Here is an 18,424-nt window from a genome sequence, read left to right as displayed (position 1 = left end):
TATCCATTTTAAAAAAAATGAAAACATTTAGATAACTAAAGTAAGTGCTAATTGTGAAATACTTAGGATACTATGTCCCTCTCCCCAGGAAAGTTTCCTCCCTCCTTGCTAAAGAAAATCCCCATCCTTTATACTCTTCTCATGCACTGTGCTTTCAGGAGACACTGCCAAGACAGGAGAGTAACAGGAGCTGCAGTGAAGCTACTGCCTAGTCTCACACCAATGGGGACCATCACAGGGCTGCCAGGCTCAACTGCAAGATGATGCTGCATTCTTTGATGGTTTGCAGAGTGCCTGTCTTCACACATATAATGTGAAATTTTAAATATTTAGTGCCACTTTACCCTTACAAATGTTTAAGAAACAGCAATGAGTCAAATGTCCCACCATAACTGAAGCTTACAATCAGTCCACCAAAGAAGCAAATCCTTAGCTGTAATATGATTAAGAAGACTTAAGGTCGTACCAATTTCCTAATGGGTTCTTCACTGACCTATTACAATGTATTCAGAGTTGATTCTGATCAAAGGCTTAGTCATGCTGCCAGGGGAAAAACAAACAAACAAACAGCCTTGGAATTTAACAAAAAGAATTAAAGATGCAACCAGCCTTTTACACAGTAGTTTTAAACGGTATATCTCAAGTACTTTGTTCTCACACTTTTTAAAGATACCATTTTCGCAGGTGCTCCTTGTTGTCACTTAATATGCATATTATTAACACACTTAAATAAAATAGCAGGCTGAAATAATTCTAACACAATAGACCTGGAATGGTCTAAAACCCTTGTTATAAAACCAACCACTCCATTACACGTTAATTTTATTTTTTTAATGCTTTAATGTTTTAAGGAAAAGGGAACGCCACGTGCGACACAGAAAAGCACTCCAGGACTGGGGCTGCTGCACATTCAGAGGCCACGATGGCCCGGGACGTTCTGAACCCGGTCAGTGAAAGAAAAGGCCCGCCTGACAGCGCGGATGACAGTGTCGCCCAGGGCGGTGCCGCGGAAAGGCGGGGACGGCAGGAAGGGAACCATGGACAAAGCCGCCCGCCGCCCCTCGCCGCCTCCCCGGGCGGCAGCAGCCCAGCCGCGCGGCTCCTGGCCCACAGCTGTCGCGGCAGCGCCCGCCGGGAACCCCAGTCCCGAGGAACTCGGATGGAGAGGGGAGAGGGACCTGAGGCACGCGAATGGGGAGGGGTCAGGCAGAAACCGAGCCTTGACCGGAGAAAATGAAGATGGACAGGCACCCGAGCCTGCACCGACGCGGGCGGAGAGGGGACAGGGACCCGCGCCCAGAAGGGTGCGGACGAGGAGGCAACTGGAACCTGCGGCAGGAAGGACGCGGAGGAGGAGGAGACAGGGACCCAAGGCCGGAGGGGCGCGGACGAGGAGGGGACATAGACCCGAGCCTGGAAGGGCGCGGGTGACGAGGTGACGGGACCTGAGGCCGGAGGGGCGCGGACGAGAAGGGGACAGGTACCCGAGCCTGGAGGGGCGCGGGTGACGAGGTCACGAGACCGAGGCCGGAGGGACGCGGTGAGGAAGGGACGGGAGCAGGCCTCCAGGGCCGCGGTGGGCAGGGCCGGGCCCGTGTCCGTGCCGCGCACTCACCGTCCGTTCGGAGGGCCGCGCTCGCTCGCGCTGTCGGCTGGGAGCGGCCGCCCGAGAAGCGGCGCCGCGGTCACCAGCGAGGAGCGCCTCCGCGGCCGCCCCGCTGCATCCCCGGCCGCCGGCCCGCGCACCCCGTACACTCCCAGCGCCCGCTCCGCCGCCGAAAATGGCGTCCCGGCGCCGCCCGCCCACAATGCCGCGCGCCGTGACGTCACCCGCCCTCGCGCCGCCGGGCGGGGCGCGGCCCGGGAAACTGAGGCGCGTTCGGGGCTGGGCGGCGGCTGGTCGCGGCGGGTTGCGCGGGGCAGCGCGCTGGGCTCCTGCTGGGGAGCCAAGCCTGCGAGTCCGCAACGACGCCGGTCTTCCGCGGGACCCCGCCCGGGGCCACGAGACGCTAGGGGTCGAGCTCCCGTGGTCACCCGGCACTCGGTCCGCGCCTCCTAAGGGAAGGGAGGAGGCTCGGGGCCTGGCCGAGCGCTCGGCCTCCGCCCGGCCTGCAGGGCGTGCCCGCTGGCCAGGAAGCCCCTGCGCTCCCACTGCCGCAGGCACCCCAGCTGCAGGCCTGACTCAGCAGCCGGCTGGAGGGCTGAGTCAGCTGCAAGGCTCTGCTTGCCTGCCGGGGCTGGAAAACCTTCCAGGCGCTTTTCACCCGGAGGGGTGCAGGTTCCAGCCCCCGCCCCACCGTGGGAACTGCTGCCCTCCTAGATAGTACCAGCAGCTCCTGCAGCCCTGGTCATCCTGCAGTTACGCCTGCAGCAATAAGGAGACAGAGGCTCCTGGGTTTTCCCAGGGAGCCCCATTACTTTGGTCTGTTTTATAAATGCAAAGATGGGCGAACAAGAGTGGGAGCTCCTATGGGTAGCAGAGAAGCTCGGATCGGAGGAGGGAAAGGCATAGATAGAGCCAGTATCAAACCCTCTCCACATTGCCCTCAGTGATTCCAGATAAGCTGCAGGTTAGATGTCACCTGCTCCTCAACCATTGCCATAGGGCCGGTTGGACAATGCACAATAGTCGCCATAAATGGCACCTGCAAAGCATCCACCGGTTCATGGCCAAGTTCCCCTGGAAAGAGAAGAGCCAGCTGAATAGGAGCTCTTTATTTTTCTGGGCCTCTGGGTCCCTTGCTTCCTGTCACCCCAGCAAGATCCCTTGATGACATGTCTTCTCTCTGATTGCACTCTGTATGGGTAGCCAAGACTCTATCTCTTTGACATTTGTTTCCTTCTATCCCCATTGCCACCATTTTATTTTTCTTGTTCCTCTGTCCCCTCAACCAGTGTCTGTTCATTTTCTGTGGTCCTTCTGGGAAGTAGAACAGGATGCACCGATGAACCAGGCAGATAAAATCCCTGCTCTATAGGAGTTCAGTTCTAGTGGGGAGAGACAGGTGGTAAAGACAGGGAAATATCTGACCTTTCTGAGATCTGAGACCCAGAGGATAGAAAGAAGCCCCCACAAGGCCGGCATAGAGCACTCCAGCACGTCTTTGGGCAGGAAGAGCCTGGAGTGTTGGGGAAGAAGAAGAGGCCAAGTCATCCAACACATACACCAGTCCTGCCATGCTGCTCTCAGCACCAAGTCCAAACTCCTTAGCTTGGTCTACAGGGCCCACAAAAGCTAATGCTGCCAACTTCTGTTCCCCTGTCCCCTGGACACCCTCACCTGTCCCTGAGTTCACCCTGCCCTTCCCCAACATGTCACCCCTACGGTGATGTCCTCTCTGTCTAGAATGTTCCCCCAGGTACTCTAGGACTCAGCCAAGAGTCACTTCTTTCAAGAAGCCTTCCCTGCCCATGCCAGCCTGAACAATCCTTCCTCTGAGTTCCTACCTGTCCCTTCCCCTGAAGTGTACTGTGGTCAGTTTACAGGACCGCCTCCCCTTCAGCCTACAGGCAGTAGAACAGGAAGCACCTGTGTCCTCATCAACCCCAAGCCCTGCCCAGCTCCTGCCACAGACTACACAGAGGCTATGAAGGCAAATGTAAGACGGGAAGATCAGACAGTCCCTTCTCCAGGTCTTCTTTGCCTGGCCCAGCCTCCTCTGATGAAATAGACATGAAAGATCCTTTTGAGTCCCTGAGCTCTGCGGTGGTCCTCAAGAGTTCCTGCCAGTCCTTGGAGCCATTAATGTCTGAAGTCCCCCCTTCCCTCCCCAAGTACTGTCTAGGACCAAAAGACATGGACATTCTGCTCTACTCTCCTGAATATCCAGCAGTTCTAATGGAGCCTCTCAGGATGTCTGCCCAGCAGGGGGCTGAAGCGCATGAGTTTCCAACTCAACCTCAACTGGGGTCCCTCTCTGAGATGAGGAGCACCCCACTCACTGAACCACCTACCTGTGCTTTGACCCTCACAGCAACTCAGCAGGGCATCACACCACTGTCCCCATTTTTTGTTTTTTGGGGTTTGGGTTTTTTTTTTTTTTTTGGCACTGGGGATTGAACTTGCGGGCACTGGACTACTGAGCCACATCCCCAGCCCTATTTTGTATTTGGTTTAGAAACAGTATCTCACTGATTTGCTTAGTGCCTCACTGTTGTTGAGGCTAGCTTTGAACTCGTGACCCTCCTGCCTCAGCCTCCCAAACCACTAGGATTGCAGGCATGTGCCACAATGCACGGCCCACTGTCCCCATATTACAGATGCTGCAGGGGCCTGCAAGTTCCAGCATTTGCTTGTTGTCCTCTGGAGGCATCCACATTTCAGAATGAAGACAAAACCCTCCATGCTTCCCATGCAAGTACCCGAAGGGCCAAGAAGTTGGTGTCCAGTGGGAGCTCAGCAGGGCTACTGCAAGGCAGCAAACCCATTAATCTGCCCCTCCCAGTAAGCCTAGAGGAACAGGGCCCTGAGGACAAAAACTGGGGGTTACCAGGATGAAGCCTAAACCCTTATTTATGCAGATGCTGGTACCTCTGATCATCTCTGGGGCAAGCAAATGACTGGAGGGTTGCAGAAAAGGCTGTGCCCTAAGGAAGCAGCAAGGGACCCTGGCCCTGCACCCACCCCACAAAGCAGGAGTAAGGGTTCCTCCAGCAGACAGAGAGAGAGAAGCAAGCTCTCCCCTTGCTCCCTTGAAATTACTCTCCCATTTGACAAAGGCAGTCTGTGTGGTGGGCACTGCCACCTCTGTCCTGCCTGTTTCTCCACCTTCCCCTTCCATGGCCCCTCCTGGCCTAGCAGGAGGCTTGGGGATGAGGACGAATCACAGGGTGTGCCGGCTTGGCATCCGGACCTTGACTAATCTGGGCTCAGTCCTGCCTTGCTGCCAGCAGGTCACACCCTTTCTGGTCTCAGGCTTCAATTCTAAAAATGGAACTTGTGTGGTTTCCACATTTTTTTTCTTCACAGAGCTAGAGTTGCCCAATACAAAGCTCCAGGGACGGCTTCCTTCAGAACAAAGCAAAAATCAGTAGCAGCACATGGATGAGGAAGGGGCTCCCACCAGCCCTCACTGTCCCTGCCCCAACCTGTTCCTCTGGAAGGCTGGGGGTTGAGGCCTGGGTCCCGATGGAGAGCCCAGGTCTTCTGAGGGAATGGGGCCTGAGGTTCTCCAGACACTGGCAGGCCACCATGGCCATTCCTCCATATTTTGAAGCCCAGGTTGGTGGCAGCTGGGTTCTTCAGTGTACTAGAGCCCAGGTCCCTGCAGTCATGCCTTGAATGCACACTCACATGCTGGACAGACTGTACACCTGGAGGAGGAAACCTCAGCCTCAAGAGGGCCGCTGCCCAGGGCTGGGATGTATCTTAGTCATGATATGACTATATGCAAAGAAAAGAGGAAGAAAAAAACAAAAAGGATGGCTGCGCAAACCAGGTGCAGTGGCACACACCTGTAATCCCAGCAGCTTGGGAGGCTGAGGCAGGAGGATCATGAGTTCAAAGCCAGCCTCAGCAACTGAGGCCTTAAGCAACTTAGCAAGATCCTGTCTCAAAATAAAAAATAAAAAGGACTGGGATTGTAACTCAGTGGTTATGTACCCTGGATTCAGTTCCCAGTATCAAAAAAAAAAAAAAAAAAGAGGGTACATGCCCAGCCACATACAGTACCCTGAGCACAGAGGTCTATAAATGAGGACAGATGCTAAAGGTGGACAAGAAGGACTTCTCTGCCACACAAAGGTGGTCCTGGCTGCATGCACATTTGTAGAGTCACCTCACACTTACTGAACCCAAATATGTCTCTGGACCTGAGCTGGGTGCTGGAAGGCTCACCCTTCAAGTGGCCAGGAGAATATTTATCCTACTTCACTTCTGAATCATGAGATGTGCTTGGGAAGTGCTGAGCCTTGTGTTCCTCTGGCATGGAAACTTGACCACTATATGTGGGTATCTAGAAAGGGCCCTGCTAAAAGCTGGGAGAGAGTCAGGCGTCAAGGTGATCCCAACAGTTCCAACATGGCTTGACAAACACCATAATAGACAAACACTGGAGCTGGTGCTGGGCCCAGGTTCTGGGAACTGAGATTCTGCATCAGCATTCTCTGTGACATGTTACCATAATACACATGGACAGAAGCGTTGAAATGTGTGCAGCAAACCCCCACTTACTTATCACGGAGAGTCTACCATTTTGCCCTATTTGCTTATCAAGGGTCTCTCTTCCTATCTGTGTCCATCAGCTCTTCCTTTACATGTGAATTTCAAATTAATTTGCAAACAAACATCAGTACACTTCACCTCTAATTTCTTCAGCAATTCATATCCTTAAGTTCAATATTTGTAATTTCAGAGAACATTTACATATGATGGAATACCCACACCTTAAGGATGCCATTCAAAGAATTTTGTTTTACATTATATGTGCCTTTATTTCAGAAACTGAAGAGCTTTTTTTTTTTTCTTTCTTTCTTCTTTCAGCATTTGGAATGGAACCCAGGCCTCATGAATGCTAGGCAAGTGCTCTATCATTGAGCTACATCCCAGTCCTTTAATTTTGAGAAAGGATCTTGCTGCATTTCTCAAGTTGGCCTCAAACTGACAATCCTCCTGCTAAAGCTTCCCATATGGCTGGGATTACAGGTGTGTGCTGTCACACTCGGTTAGTTTCTTTTTTAAAGTCATTTTATTGTTTTTTATTTTTTGTGATGCTGGGAATTAAACCCAAGGCCTTGCATGTGCTAGGCAAGGACTCTATCACTAAACTATACCAATCCCAGCCATAGAGCCATTCATACTTTCTCAGAAAATTTGAGCAAAAAGTACAAAGAGTTCCCCCATACTTCCCCTTCCCATTATCACACTACTAGTGTAGTGTATTTGTTAACATTGAAATAGATCCATACTGATACATTAACCAAGCTCCAGAGTTGACCTGAGGCTCACTCTGTACTGCACATTGTATTGTGAATTCTGTAGGTTTTGACACATGCACAGTGATCTGAAGAGTTTTGAGAAAACATTCATCTGTGTATTGGAAACCCTACCAAGCAATGGGACATTTCCACCACAGTTCAGAGCCTGCAGATGAGAAGCCCCCCTCCTCCAGTATGACCTCATCTCAATCAATTTCATCTGTAGTGTAACTGTTCCAAGTATGATCATGTTCTGAGTCATGGAGATAGGATTTCTTTTTTTTTTTATTTTTTTTTTTAGATATTGATGGACCTTTATTTTATTCATTTATTTATATGTGGTGCTGAGAATTGAACCCAGGGCCTCACACATGCTAGGCAAGTGCTCTACCACCAAGCCACAACTCCAGCCCCGAGATAGGATTTCAATAAATAGATTTGGGGGGACACAGCTCAGCCCTAAAGAAACACAGCAGGGGTCAGGGCAGAGCATAGGGTGGCCAGCACAGTTCCCCAGTTACCCCATTCCTCTCCTCCTGCCCTCTTCTCTACTCCCCTAGGTGCTACATCTCCAAGAGAGGTGGGTATCTGTCCCTTCAGCCTGCTGCTGTCACCAGGCAGGCCCAGGAGCTTCCTCACCCACCTGACATCCCTGGTTGGTTCCCAAATCCTCTTCCTCTGTCAGCCATCTTCTCATCACTATAACTAAATGCTTGAGATGACAACTTAAAAGAAAGGAGGTTTATTTTGGCTCACAATTTTGCAGGTTTCAGTCCATGATTGGCGGACCCAGTTTTGGGGGCCTGTAGTGGTACATCATGGCAGTAGCACATGGCACAGCAAAGCCACTCACCTCATAATCAGGAAGCAAAAAAGAGAGGAAGAGATTAGGGTTCCACAATCTCACCTTTTAAAATTTTTTTTAGTTGTAGATGGACATAATACCTTTATTTATTTATCTTTATGTGATGTTGAGGACCGAACCCAGTGCCTCACCCGTGCTAGGTGTGTGCTCTATCACTGAGCCACAACCCTAGCCCTCACAATCCCCTTTAAAGGCATGCCCCCAACCACCTCTCAAAGACTCCACCACCTCCCTACAGCATCACCCTGGGGACCAGGCTTTAAACACTGGAACTTCAGGGGCTGTTTGTAGCTCAGCGGGGGAGCATTGCCAGCACCAAGGAAAACTTTTTAAAGTAATTAAAAAAAAAATAAAAGAAAGAAAGAAAAAAAAGAAAGAAATTCGCTGTAATCCCAGTGGCTCAGGAGGCTGAGGCAGGAGGATCACAAGTTCAAAGCTAGCCTCAGCAACAGCGAGGCACTAAGCAACTCAGTGAGACCCTATCTCTAAATCAAATACAAAATAGGGCTGGGGAATGTGGCTCAGTGATCAAGGACCCCTGAGTTCAATCCCTGGTATGCCCCCCCCCAAAAAATAAACAAAAGAAAAAAGAAATTTCCCAGGCTTCCCTTGGTCCTCAGGTCACAGGCCACCCTAGAGCCATCTCTACAGTCGGTCTTAGGCCTAGGAGGACCCACCTTGGGGACAGGCTGTGCAGGATGGAAACAGGAAATGCAGCAGGGCTGCCTCTATCTCTGAGTCCAGGAGTCCTGTTCCCTAGGCAGCACCCCTGCCCTCAGGCAGTCAGCTCTTAGGATGGTCCAGCTTACCCAGTCAGGCTTCTAGCAGAGCTTCCTGGGATAAGCTCTGGGGTGAGTGTAAACTGGTGGATTAACAGCCATGTTGGCAGAAGAGAGCCATGCATCTCTTCCTGCTGGACTCACAAGTGGGCCCAGCAGGGACCACAGGCCTCTGGCAGCATCAAAAGCCAGAGGTTGGGATGGGACACTGGCCACAGTGGGGCTGAGGCTCAGCAGCAGCGCATGCAGCTGCAGCTACCACACAGAGGGAATGCTAGCATCCACAGCGGGGACAGAACCAGTCCCCACCCACAGGGGGTGGGTTGCAGTCAAGTTCTGTGAATAAGCCCTAATGGCGCCATCTGCTTAGGCCTGCAGGACAGATCCTGATGGGGCCTGGGCCTGGGAGAATATAGCAGACACTGAGCAAGAAACCAAGCAAAGGAGGTGGCTCTACTGTGGGATAAGCTGGAAGATACTGAAGAGGACACACTAGGCTTCAGAGGGAGACCTGGTGGTGAGCCACTGGGTTCAGGGGAGGTCCATTGCATCCAGTCCCCATGACTTCCTTATCTACAGAACTTCATTAACCAGGTATGGCTTATGTCCCCCACTGCAGGTCCAGAACACCATTTCTCCTATTTCTCATGAATACCACCCAGGGCAGAGAGCACCTTCCTTGTACAGATGGAGAAACTGAGGCTATCAGAGTGGGGAGAACTGGTGGCAGGGGCTTGACTCCAGTCTGGCCATCGGACCCACTGTAGGCTGCAGGAAGTAAGTCTGAAGCATTTAATGTGGCACACTTTGGGAGCTGGCTCCTCAGGGAGACCATTAGCCATGCCTTGGCAGCATCCTCAATCAATACTCTAGAAGCTGCTGCGCAGGAGGCCAAGTCCCTGGCACACAGGAAGCTCCTCTCCTTTCCCAGGACCACACATCAGCCAGGTCTCTTTCAAATGCTGTGGAGTCCTGCTGGTCCCCTCCTCAGCTCTGATTCTGGAAGTGTGGTCCTGTGGCTGTCGTGACAAATTACCATGACCTGGGAGCCAAGAACAACAGGAATCCATCCTCACAGTTCTGGAGGCAAAGGCCCAGCATCAACCAGTGGACAGGCTGGTTCTCTGGAGGCTCAGGGATCCTGTTCCATACCCCTGTCTTGCTCCTGGAGGCTCCTCATGGCCCTTGATGCTGCTTGGTCTGCAGACACACCTCTCTGGTCTCCGTCTTTGTGGCAACATGCTCTTCTTTTTTGTGTCTCCATGTGTAAAATTTCTCCTCCTCTTCAAGGACACTGTCCTTTGGATGTAGGGCTTCCCTAAATCCTGGGTGACCTCCTGAGATCCTTGACACCCACAAGGACCTGATTCCAAGTGAGGTTACACTCAGGAGAGGGATAAGATGTGGATGCAAGTTTTGGAGGCCCTCTCAGCGGTCAGAGGCCTCTCCACAGGCAAGCTGGTCGGGAGGCCACAGTCCTCCTAGATGGAGGAGGCAAGTACATCTCCTGAGGGTCGACTGCTGATCTGTTCTCAGTGTAGCTCCATCCCAGGGCCTGTTCTTTTTTTGCTTTTAATTAAATCTATTTATTTTTTATTTGGTACTGAGGATTGAACCCAGAGGCACTTTACCACTGACTTGCATTAAATTAATTTTCAGTTGATATATAGCAACGTAAAAATTGTATGTATTTATAAGGTGTCATGAGCTGTTTCTATACATGTGAGCACAAAGCCTCTTCAAGGAGAAGGAGGAGGAAGACAATTGTTTTCAGCTTGTCCTGGCAGATGCTTTTTGGGGCCATGGGCCACCTCTTGTGCTGGCAGGTGCCCTGGGCAGAAAATGCTCCTTGACCTGAATATCTAACAGACCAATGAACTTTCCCACTGAGGCCCAGCTTGACCATCAGCCCTCAGTGAAACAAGCTTATCTGTCAGCAAGTCCTGGCCTCTGTGAGGGCTCTCTGCAAGCTGGAATGCTCTCGGCCTATCACTACAGCAGCACTGCCTAAGGAAGTCACACTGTGAACCCTAGTGTCACTGGAAATTTCCTGAAAGCCACAATTAAAAAAAAAAAAAAAACAAGATAGGCACTATGGCACACACCCCTAATCCCAGCCACTCGGACTTGGGAAGCTGAGGCAGGAGGATGGCAAGTTTGAGACCAGCCTAAGCAACTGACTCAAAATTGAAAAAATTTTAAAAAGGGATTGGGGGATGTGGCTCAGTGTTAGAGTGCTTGCCTAACCTGCAAAGTCCTGGGTTCCATCCCCAGTATCACACACAGCAAGAAAGAAAAACAATAAAGAAAAAAAGCAGGTGTCATTAACTTTAATATGCATATATGTACATATAATCATATGGATATGCATACCCACATATATCGTTCATCAGAAAATTTTATAAGTATTAGAAATTTTAATTTTATAAGTATTATACTCCCAAAATTAGACTGGGAGTGTAGCTCAGTGTAGTGTGTGTGTCTTGCATGCACAAGGCCCTGAGTTCCATCCCTAGCACCAAAAATAAAAACAAATATCAATCCAGGTGTAATGGCACATGCGTGTAATCTCAGCAGCTTGGTAGGCTGAGGCAAGAGGATCACAAGTTCAAGGCCAGCCTCAGCAACTTAATGAGGCCCTAAGCAACTTAATGAGACCCTGTCTCAAAATAAAAAAATAAAAAGATCTGGGGATACGGCTCAGTGGTTAAGTGCCCTGGGTTTAATCCCCAGTACCAAAATTAATTAATAAAAATTTAATTGTGGCAAAATAACATAACATTTTCACTTCACTTTGGCCACTTTAATTGGGCAGTTGGTGACATTATGTACAGTCATACTTTTGTGCAACTCTCAAATCATCACCAGAGAACTCTTTCATCTTCCCAAATGGGGCTGGGTCTTTGCAGGTAGCGTGCCACATTCCTCTTCCACCTGGGACACCAAGCCAGGCCAGGGCTGCTGGATTTCCTGACCACGAGGCCACGCTTGAGGAGCTTCCAACTCCATTCTGGACACTGCTTTTTAAAATCAGATGTTTGTTGGCCCAGTACTATTCCCAAGCTGCTGCCTGTCTTTCACAGCCAGCAGGGCCTGGGCCGCTGTGCTGCTCTGCTAGATATGGCTAGGGCTGGGGGCAAAAGCAAAGGAACCTTCAATCCTCTCTGGGGCTCTTTGCCTACCACTGTGGCTTTCCACCAGCACCAAGCCTTGGGCCTCACTCAATGACAAACTTGTCCTTGGGGATGAGTTGGGGCTTGGGGCAGTAGTGCAGTCAACCAGGGATGGAAGCTGCTCTGGCCAGCCATTCACCTCCTTCCCCCAACTCACCCTCCTCCCCCTGTACTTTTCCACCAATGGGTTGACTCAGGACAAAGTGGAAACAATTATGACGATCAATAGCAAGTGGCTCAGAATGCAGCTGGAAGCAGCTGGAACATTTCTGGGAGATGGATCAATTCATTTTCAACAGTATAAAAGCGAAGAGATGACTTTCCTGGCAGCCTGGTGAGCAGTGTCTGCCCTATGAGGAGGGTGCCATCCAGTGGGTGGGCAAAGGGCCAGAAGGGAGGGGCCTTTGAGAGCCAGGTGGTCAAGTGCACAGCTGGATTCCCAGGGCAGTGACAGGTGGGGCAGGCATCAGTGCTGCTGAGCACCTGCTGGGTAAGCACATTCTGATAGAGCCTTCAGGCACACCCTGCTGTGAGGACCTACCACTCTTCTGTGTAGTGGCTGGCTGCAAACACATATTCCCTGGCTACAACAGAGTGGCCTTGAAGACGCTGTGCTGCATGACGTCAGCCAGTCACAGAGACAAGTCCTGTAGGATTCCACTTAGGTGAGGTCCCCACAGCAGTCACATTCATAGAGGTAGGAGGTAGAGTGGGGCACTAGGGGATGGGGGATGGGAGTCCAGATTCAATGGGAAGAGTTTCCTTTGGGGAAGATGAGAGAGTTCTGCAAAGGGCAGCAATGGCTGCACCAGTGTGCGCATGCCTCACGCTGCTGAGGATGGCTAGAGTGATGTTTCTCTGCCCAAAAGACGCTGTCTTCATTTGGCCTTTCTGCAGTGAGGGCAGGAAGGGAGGCTCAGAGGAAGGGACACCTCCCAGGAGGGTCAGGAAGGGATTCCTAAGAGGGATGCACCCCACCTCCCAGCAAGGTGTGCTGGGCACAGCACCTGCTCTCCTCTGCTCTCTCCAAGGGTTAGGCTGCCGCTCTGGACTAGGAGCTTTGGCCACTCCTCCAGGCACCCTCCAGGCACCCTCCAGGCCTCTGGAGGCTTCAGCAGACACCTCCAGCCAGCTGGATCCTGCCTTCAAGGTGCTGGTCCTGATGTCCACTGGGGTTCTCCTAGTTGTAGGGCCAGTTGAGCTGCCCAAGGTCCTGAGGAGGACTTTGCACAGGAGGCAGACTGCAGGGTCCTGAGCGGGGAACAGAGAACCTCCAGGAAAAGGGGTCATCTGGGCACCAAAAACCCCAGGACTGCCCTATACAGCTTAAGTATGGCACTGGGGCTGATTTCAGCAGCTGGAAAGGTGCAGGAGCTGGCCCTGGAGGTAACTGGTGACTCCTTTACAGGTTACTTCACCCCCAAGTGTGACTTGGAGGCAGAACAGGTCCCAATTTGGGGCAGGAGGAGGGAAGGCACAAGTGGCTAATGGTCCAGCAGGGATGGAGACAGGAACTGCTGCCATCTGGCTCTTGATAAGGTTGGTGGCTGACAGGGGTAGTTTAGGCCAGGCCCTCCTGGCTGTGACCTGCTATGAGCCTCAGCTGCACCCTCCATAGTGTTATGTAGCATGGTGTTGAGTATGGGACCTGGCACTTGTGAAACACTTGTTAAAACCATTAGGGAGGGCTGGGGATGTGGCTCCAACGATAACTAAAAAATAAATATTAAAAATTCTCTCTCTCTCTCTCCCCCTCTCTCACTCTCTCTTAAAAAAAAAAAAAACATTAGGGGAAAAGTCCAGATTTCTTCATTTGTAATTAGCAATAGCAGAAAGAAAAGGACAAGAAGAGACGACCCAGATGGCAGTGGGTGGAGTAGGGAGAGGACAGTCCCTGAAGAGAATGGGAACCAGCTGTGTGGCATAGGGACTGCAGCAGCAGTGGCAGCAGCTCATCCTCTGAAAGTTAGTGGACAGGGAGAGGGCAACAGGGAAGAAGGGTTCTGCTGTGCAGGACGGGATCAAGGGAGGTCTGTGCAGGGAGGGGAGGCTGAAAGTAGGGGTGCCGGGCAGGGTAGTCCTGGTGGAGGAATTGCTTGGCAGTGAGCATGACTGGTTTTGTTTCTTAAACAAACTTTCTGTTTTAGAGAAGTTTTCAGCTCCCAGCAAGACTGAGCGGAAGATAGAGAGCTCCCATGTACTCCAACCCCCACCCCCACACAGTTTCCCCATCATCACACTCTTCTTTCGACCAAGACTCTGTTGGTCTGAGTGTGTCAGGGAGCAGCAATAAACTGATGTGGTGCAGAGCCTCACCCAGCACAGAACAGGGCTGGGTGCTTGCTGGATCAAGGGACAAGCTTCTAGATGTTCCCTCTCCTATCTCTTCAATGCTGGAGCCTGGATGGATCCTGGGAGATGCCAGAGTGGCAGTCAAGAGCAGGTCTATGCAGCCAGACAGCCCAGCTGTTCAAAGTTGAAGGTAGACATAATGACCCTCAGAAAACATGGAATCTCACCATGAAAAGTCTCTGAAGAGGGCTGGGGATGTGGCTCAAGCGGTAGCGCACTTGCCTGGCATGCATGCCGCCTGGGTTCCATCCTCAGTACCACATACAAACAAAAACGTTGTGTCTGCCGAAAGCTAAAAAAAAAAATAATAAATATTAAAATTCTCTCTCTCTCTCTCTCTCTCTAAAAAAATAAAAAATAAAAAAAGTCTCTGAAGAGAAATCCAGGCATTCCAGCACAAATTCAGAAGATATATGTGAAAAAGCAATTACTTAGAAATAAAATATAGGTGTAAAATAAATATAGGTATAAAAAGGAATCTTACCAGGCCTAAGGGAAAAACATTGGGGGTGTTCTGAGCAGGATCCCTGCTGCCAGAAGCAGGAAGCAGGAAGTCTTATCTCCACTGGGCATTGTTAATACCAAGGCCTGGGGCAGACTGGCTCCAGCCCCAGCATCAGGACAAGGGGGAGACTTGCAGTCAGAGACCACACGCCCTACTGCTATTGACCTTGGTGCTTCGGAGGGCCACACTATAAATGAATGACACTGTCCACAGACAGCACCCAACACAGAAGGGGGCAAAGAGCCAATTTTAAGACCTTTTTAATTTTCTTTTTTTTTTTTTTGGTAGTTGTAGGCAGCATGCCTTTATTTATTTATTTATTTTTATGCGATGCTAAGGATCGAACCCAGTGCCTCACACTTGCAAGTGCTCTGCCACTGAGTCACAGCCTCAGCCCCACATTTTAAGACATTTTTAGTCATAGTCTAAATATCAAAAAATGTAGAGAGAGAAGAGGGGAGGGGAGGGGAGGGGAGGGGAGGGGGGATAGTAGAGGATAGGAAAGGCAGCAGAATACAACAGACACGAGTATGGCAATATGTAAATCAATGGAAGTGTAACTGATGTGATTCTGCAATCTGTATACGGGGTAAAAATGGGAGTTCATACCCACTTGAATCAAAGTGTGAAATATGATATATCAAGAACTATGTAATGTTTTGAACAACCAACAATAAATAAAATTTTTAAAAATAAATAAATATCAAAAAAATATTTTATCAAGCAAACATTTTGTGGAAAAGTCAGTATAAAATACATTACTGAGATAGCCTTTATTTTGTAGATATTTTTAAAAGCTCACAGAGCAACCTAGGAGGCTGAGGTAGGAGAATCACAAGTTCAAAGCCAGCCTTTAGCAATTTAGTGAGGCCCTATGTGACTTAGCGAGACCCTGTCTCAAAATAAAAAATAAAGGGCTGGGGTTGTAGCTCAGTGGTAGAGCACTTGCCTAGCATGTGTAAGGCACTGGGTTTGATTCTCAGCAGTGCATAAAAATAAATTAAAAAGTCCATGAAGAGAGAGAGAGATAATTTTTTCAATATTTATTTGTTTAGTTTTTGGTGGATACAACATCTTTATTTTATTTTTATGTGGTGCTGAGGATCAAACCCAGTGCCCCACACATGCACTACTGCTTGAGCCACATCTCTGGCCCCTAAAAATATTTTTTAAAAAATAAATAATAAGTAAATAAATAAAAATATTTTTTAAATAAATAAAAAGGGCTAGGGATATATGGCTCAGTGGTGAAGAGCCTCTGGGTTCAATCCCCAGTACCAAAGTGAAAAAATTCTCAGAAACACTTTATTTGAACTATTCTGGCTGTGGACAAATAATCTTAACCAAAAAATAAATAAATAAATAAAAGAGTAAAAATTTTAGAATCAAAGTAACCTCAACTACAATTTAGCTACATTTATTTATGACCTGAAGTCATTAACTTTTTTTTTTTTTTTTTTTTTGGTACTAGGGATTAAACCCAGGGTCTTATGTGTACAGGCAAACACCACCAACCACTCTACTATCCCCCTGTCTTCATTTAATCCTTTTTCTTTCTTTCTTTCTTTTCTTTTCTTTTATTCTTTTTTTTTTTTTTTTTGTACTGGGAATTGAACTCAGGGGCACTCAATCACTGAGCCACATCCCCAGTCCTATTTTGGACTTTTACTTTAGAGACAGGGTCTCATTGAGTTGCTTAGTGCCTCACTGTTGCTGAAGCTGGCTTTTAATTTGTGATCCTCCTGCCTCAGCCTCCTGAGCTGCTGGGATTACAGGTGTGCCATTTAATCTTAAATGTTTAAAAGTCCAGGTTGGGAATATATCTCAGTGGTACAGTGTTTGCCTAGTAGCATCAAACCCTGGGTTCAATCCCCAGTACTGACAGAAAAAAAAAAAAAAAAAAGACTGTACTTTTTATTTTTTAAAAAGCACTGCCACGGTAAATTACTGGTTAAATTTTGTCCTCATGATCTCAAGCGCAAACATGTAAAGTGACGATAAAATCCCACTGAAGGGCTGGGGGCAGCTTGGTGGTTCTGCACCAGCCCAGCAAGCCCAAGGCCCTGGCTTCTATCTGAAGTACCATAAAAAAATAAATAAATAATAAAAAAGGTTGAAGAATCCAAAAAGGTAGCACAGTGAAGCATTTCTTGACACTCTGCATACAGCACTTAAAATCCAGCAGCACACTGAACACCAAGAATCAAGTCGAACCTCTTGGCACCAAAGACAGAACACCACTCAACTACTACTCGCAGGTCTTCAGCCGGAACTATTCTGCCAATGCTGGACCCCAATTTACCACATGACTCATGTCAGATGACAAGTGCAGGAGATGCACAGGGTCTGTACAGAATGGATACTTCTGAGCTGGGTGCGGTGGCACACACCTCTAATCCCTGTGGCTCAGGAGGCTGAGGCAAGAAAAATGCAAGTTCAATGCTAGCCTCAGCAACTTAACGAGGCACTTAGCAATTCAGCTTTGTCTTCATACAGCTGTGCTTGTCTCTGGCTCACTTGTGAGCCACCCTTGAATACAGCACTCTTGGCCTGAGATCTGAGGGGCTCCAGAGGGCACAAGTGAGAGTTCTGCTTGGCCCACAGCTCTGCTTCCCACTCTGTGCTTGCAGCCACTGCTACTAGATGGGGACTGGCTCTACCCACCAGTCACCCATTGGCTGGAAGCCAGTGTCTCTGCAGGTGGTCCCTGGGATTGACACTATTTTGGGGCTTTGCTCACTGTGAGGACGGGCAATTCATGTTGGGAGTGTAACTCAGTGGTACAGTGCTTGCCCAGCAGCCACCAAGCCTTGGTTCAAACCCCAGAGAACTCTAGTCCTGACACTCCCTGCCCACCTCTGACCAGAGCTCTTTGAACTTTCTTTCTGGAAACCCCAGGAAGAAAGACCCACAATCCCTGAGGACCTTAGGGAGGCGAGCTGGCGATGAGATAAGCTATGTTACAACAGTCCTTGCACCATATGAACATTTTCCCTGGCCACCAGCCTCCAGCCACCAGCTGAGCTGAAGGGCACAGCCCATTTGCTCATGACTATACTGTCTTTGCACCAGGAAGACCACTCAGGGTCTGAGAGGACCCTCAGCAGAAGCACTCCCCAGGAGTGTGCTAGCCAGCTTCCTATTGCTGTGACAACAGGAACCACCTGAGGAAGGAAGGTTTATTTTGGCTTCAAGGCTTCATCCATGGCCGGCTGGGCTCTATTTCCTTTACCTGTGGTCAGGCAAAGCATCAGGGCAAGGAGCACGTGGTGGAGCAAAGCTGCTTACCCTATGCTGGCCAGGTAGCAGAGAGGAAGGGGTGGGCCCCAAGAGCCCCTTGAAGAGCACACCTCCAGTGACCTACCTTCTCTCAACAGCACCATCAGCTGGGGGTCACTCCAGACCCAAACCTTAACATACGTCATCCAAGAGTCCCACAGTCACAACAAACACTGTGTCCCCCTCTACCCTTACAGGTACCCAGCAATTCTCCTCACCAGACTATGAGGATGGAAGCTGAGGTCCTACCTCCCTAAGACAGGGCAGGAGAGCTTGAGGGCATTTCTCTGTCATCGCTAGTCTCTTGGACAGAGATTGCCTCACCTGCTCAAGATAACCATGCTATAGACAGGGCCTAGGCCCTGCACACTCAATGATGCGCTACTAACTCACAGGTTTTAGGTAGTAACACTGCAGCCAGTGGACACTTCACTTGGCAGCCACCAGCTTCCAAATATATTCCCATCACTGAGTCACTTTTTTCAAATGAGTTTTATTAACATTTGTACACTGTTCTATCCTAAATTGGTGAAATTCAAGACTCAGAAAACAGACA

General features: G+C 49.6%; 1 protein-coding gene and 1 long non-coding RNA gene across 24 annotated transcripts in view; one reads left to right on the top strand and one right to left on the bottom strand.

The window, feature by feature from the left end:
- Positions 1-1,804, bottom strand: part of Klc1 (kinesin light chain 1) — a 54,994-nt gene extending 53,190 nt beyond the window's left edge. For 8 of the 23 annotated variants that reach the window (XM_078050989.1, XM_078050981.1, XM_078050993.1 and 5 more), the window contains exon 1: positions 1,616-1,799. The gene's annotated coding sequence lies outside the window, so the exon portion shown is untranslated. Of the gene's footprint in view, positions 1-1,615 lie in introns of all 23 variants that reach the window. The other 15 variants (XM_078050983.1, XM_078050984.1, XM_078050987.1 and 12 more) reach the window with 5 other exon arrangements.
- A 2,236-nt stretch (positions 1,805-4,040) lies between these two features.
- Positions 4,041-15,035, top strand: LOC120886169 (uncharacterized). The gene is made up of 2 exons (XR_013439318.1): positions 4,041-9,076; positions 9,179-15,035. It is a non-coding gene; the product is annotated as an uncharacterized LOC120886169 (long non-coding RNA).
- The last annotated feature ends 3,389 nt before the right edge of the window (positions 15,036-18,424 follow it).

This window comes from Ictidomys tridecemlineatus, chromosome 5 (genome assembly GCF_052094955.1).
Source record: "Ictidomys tridecemlineatus isolate mIctTri1 chromosome 5, mIctTri1.hap1, whole genome shotgun sequence".
In the NCBI taxonomy this organism is placed as follows: domain Eukaryota; kingdom Metazoa; phylum Chordata; class Mammalia; order Rodentia; family Sciuridae; genus Ictidomys; species Ictidomys tridecemlineatus.
The sequence above is the reverse complement of the archived record's forward strand: the minus strand, read 5'-3'. Positions and strand labels throughout refer to the sequence as shown.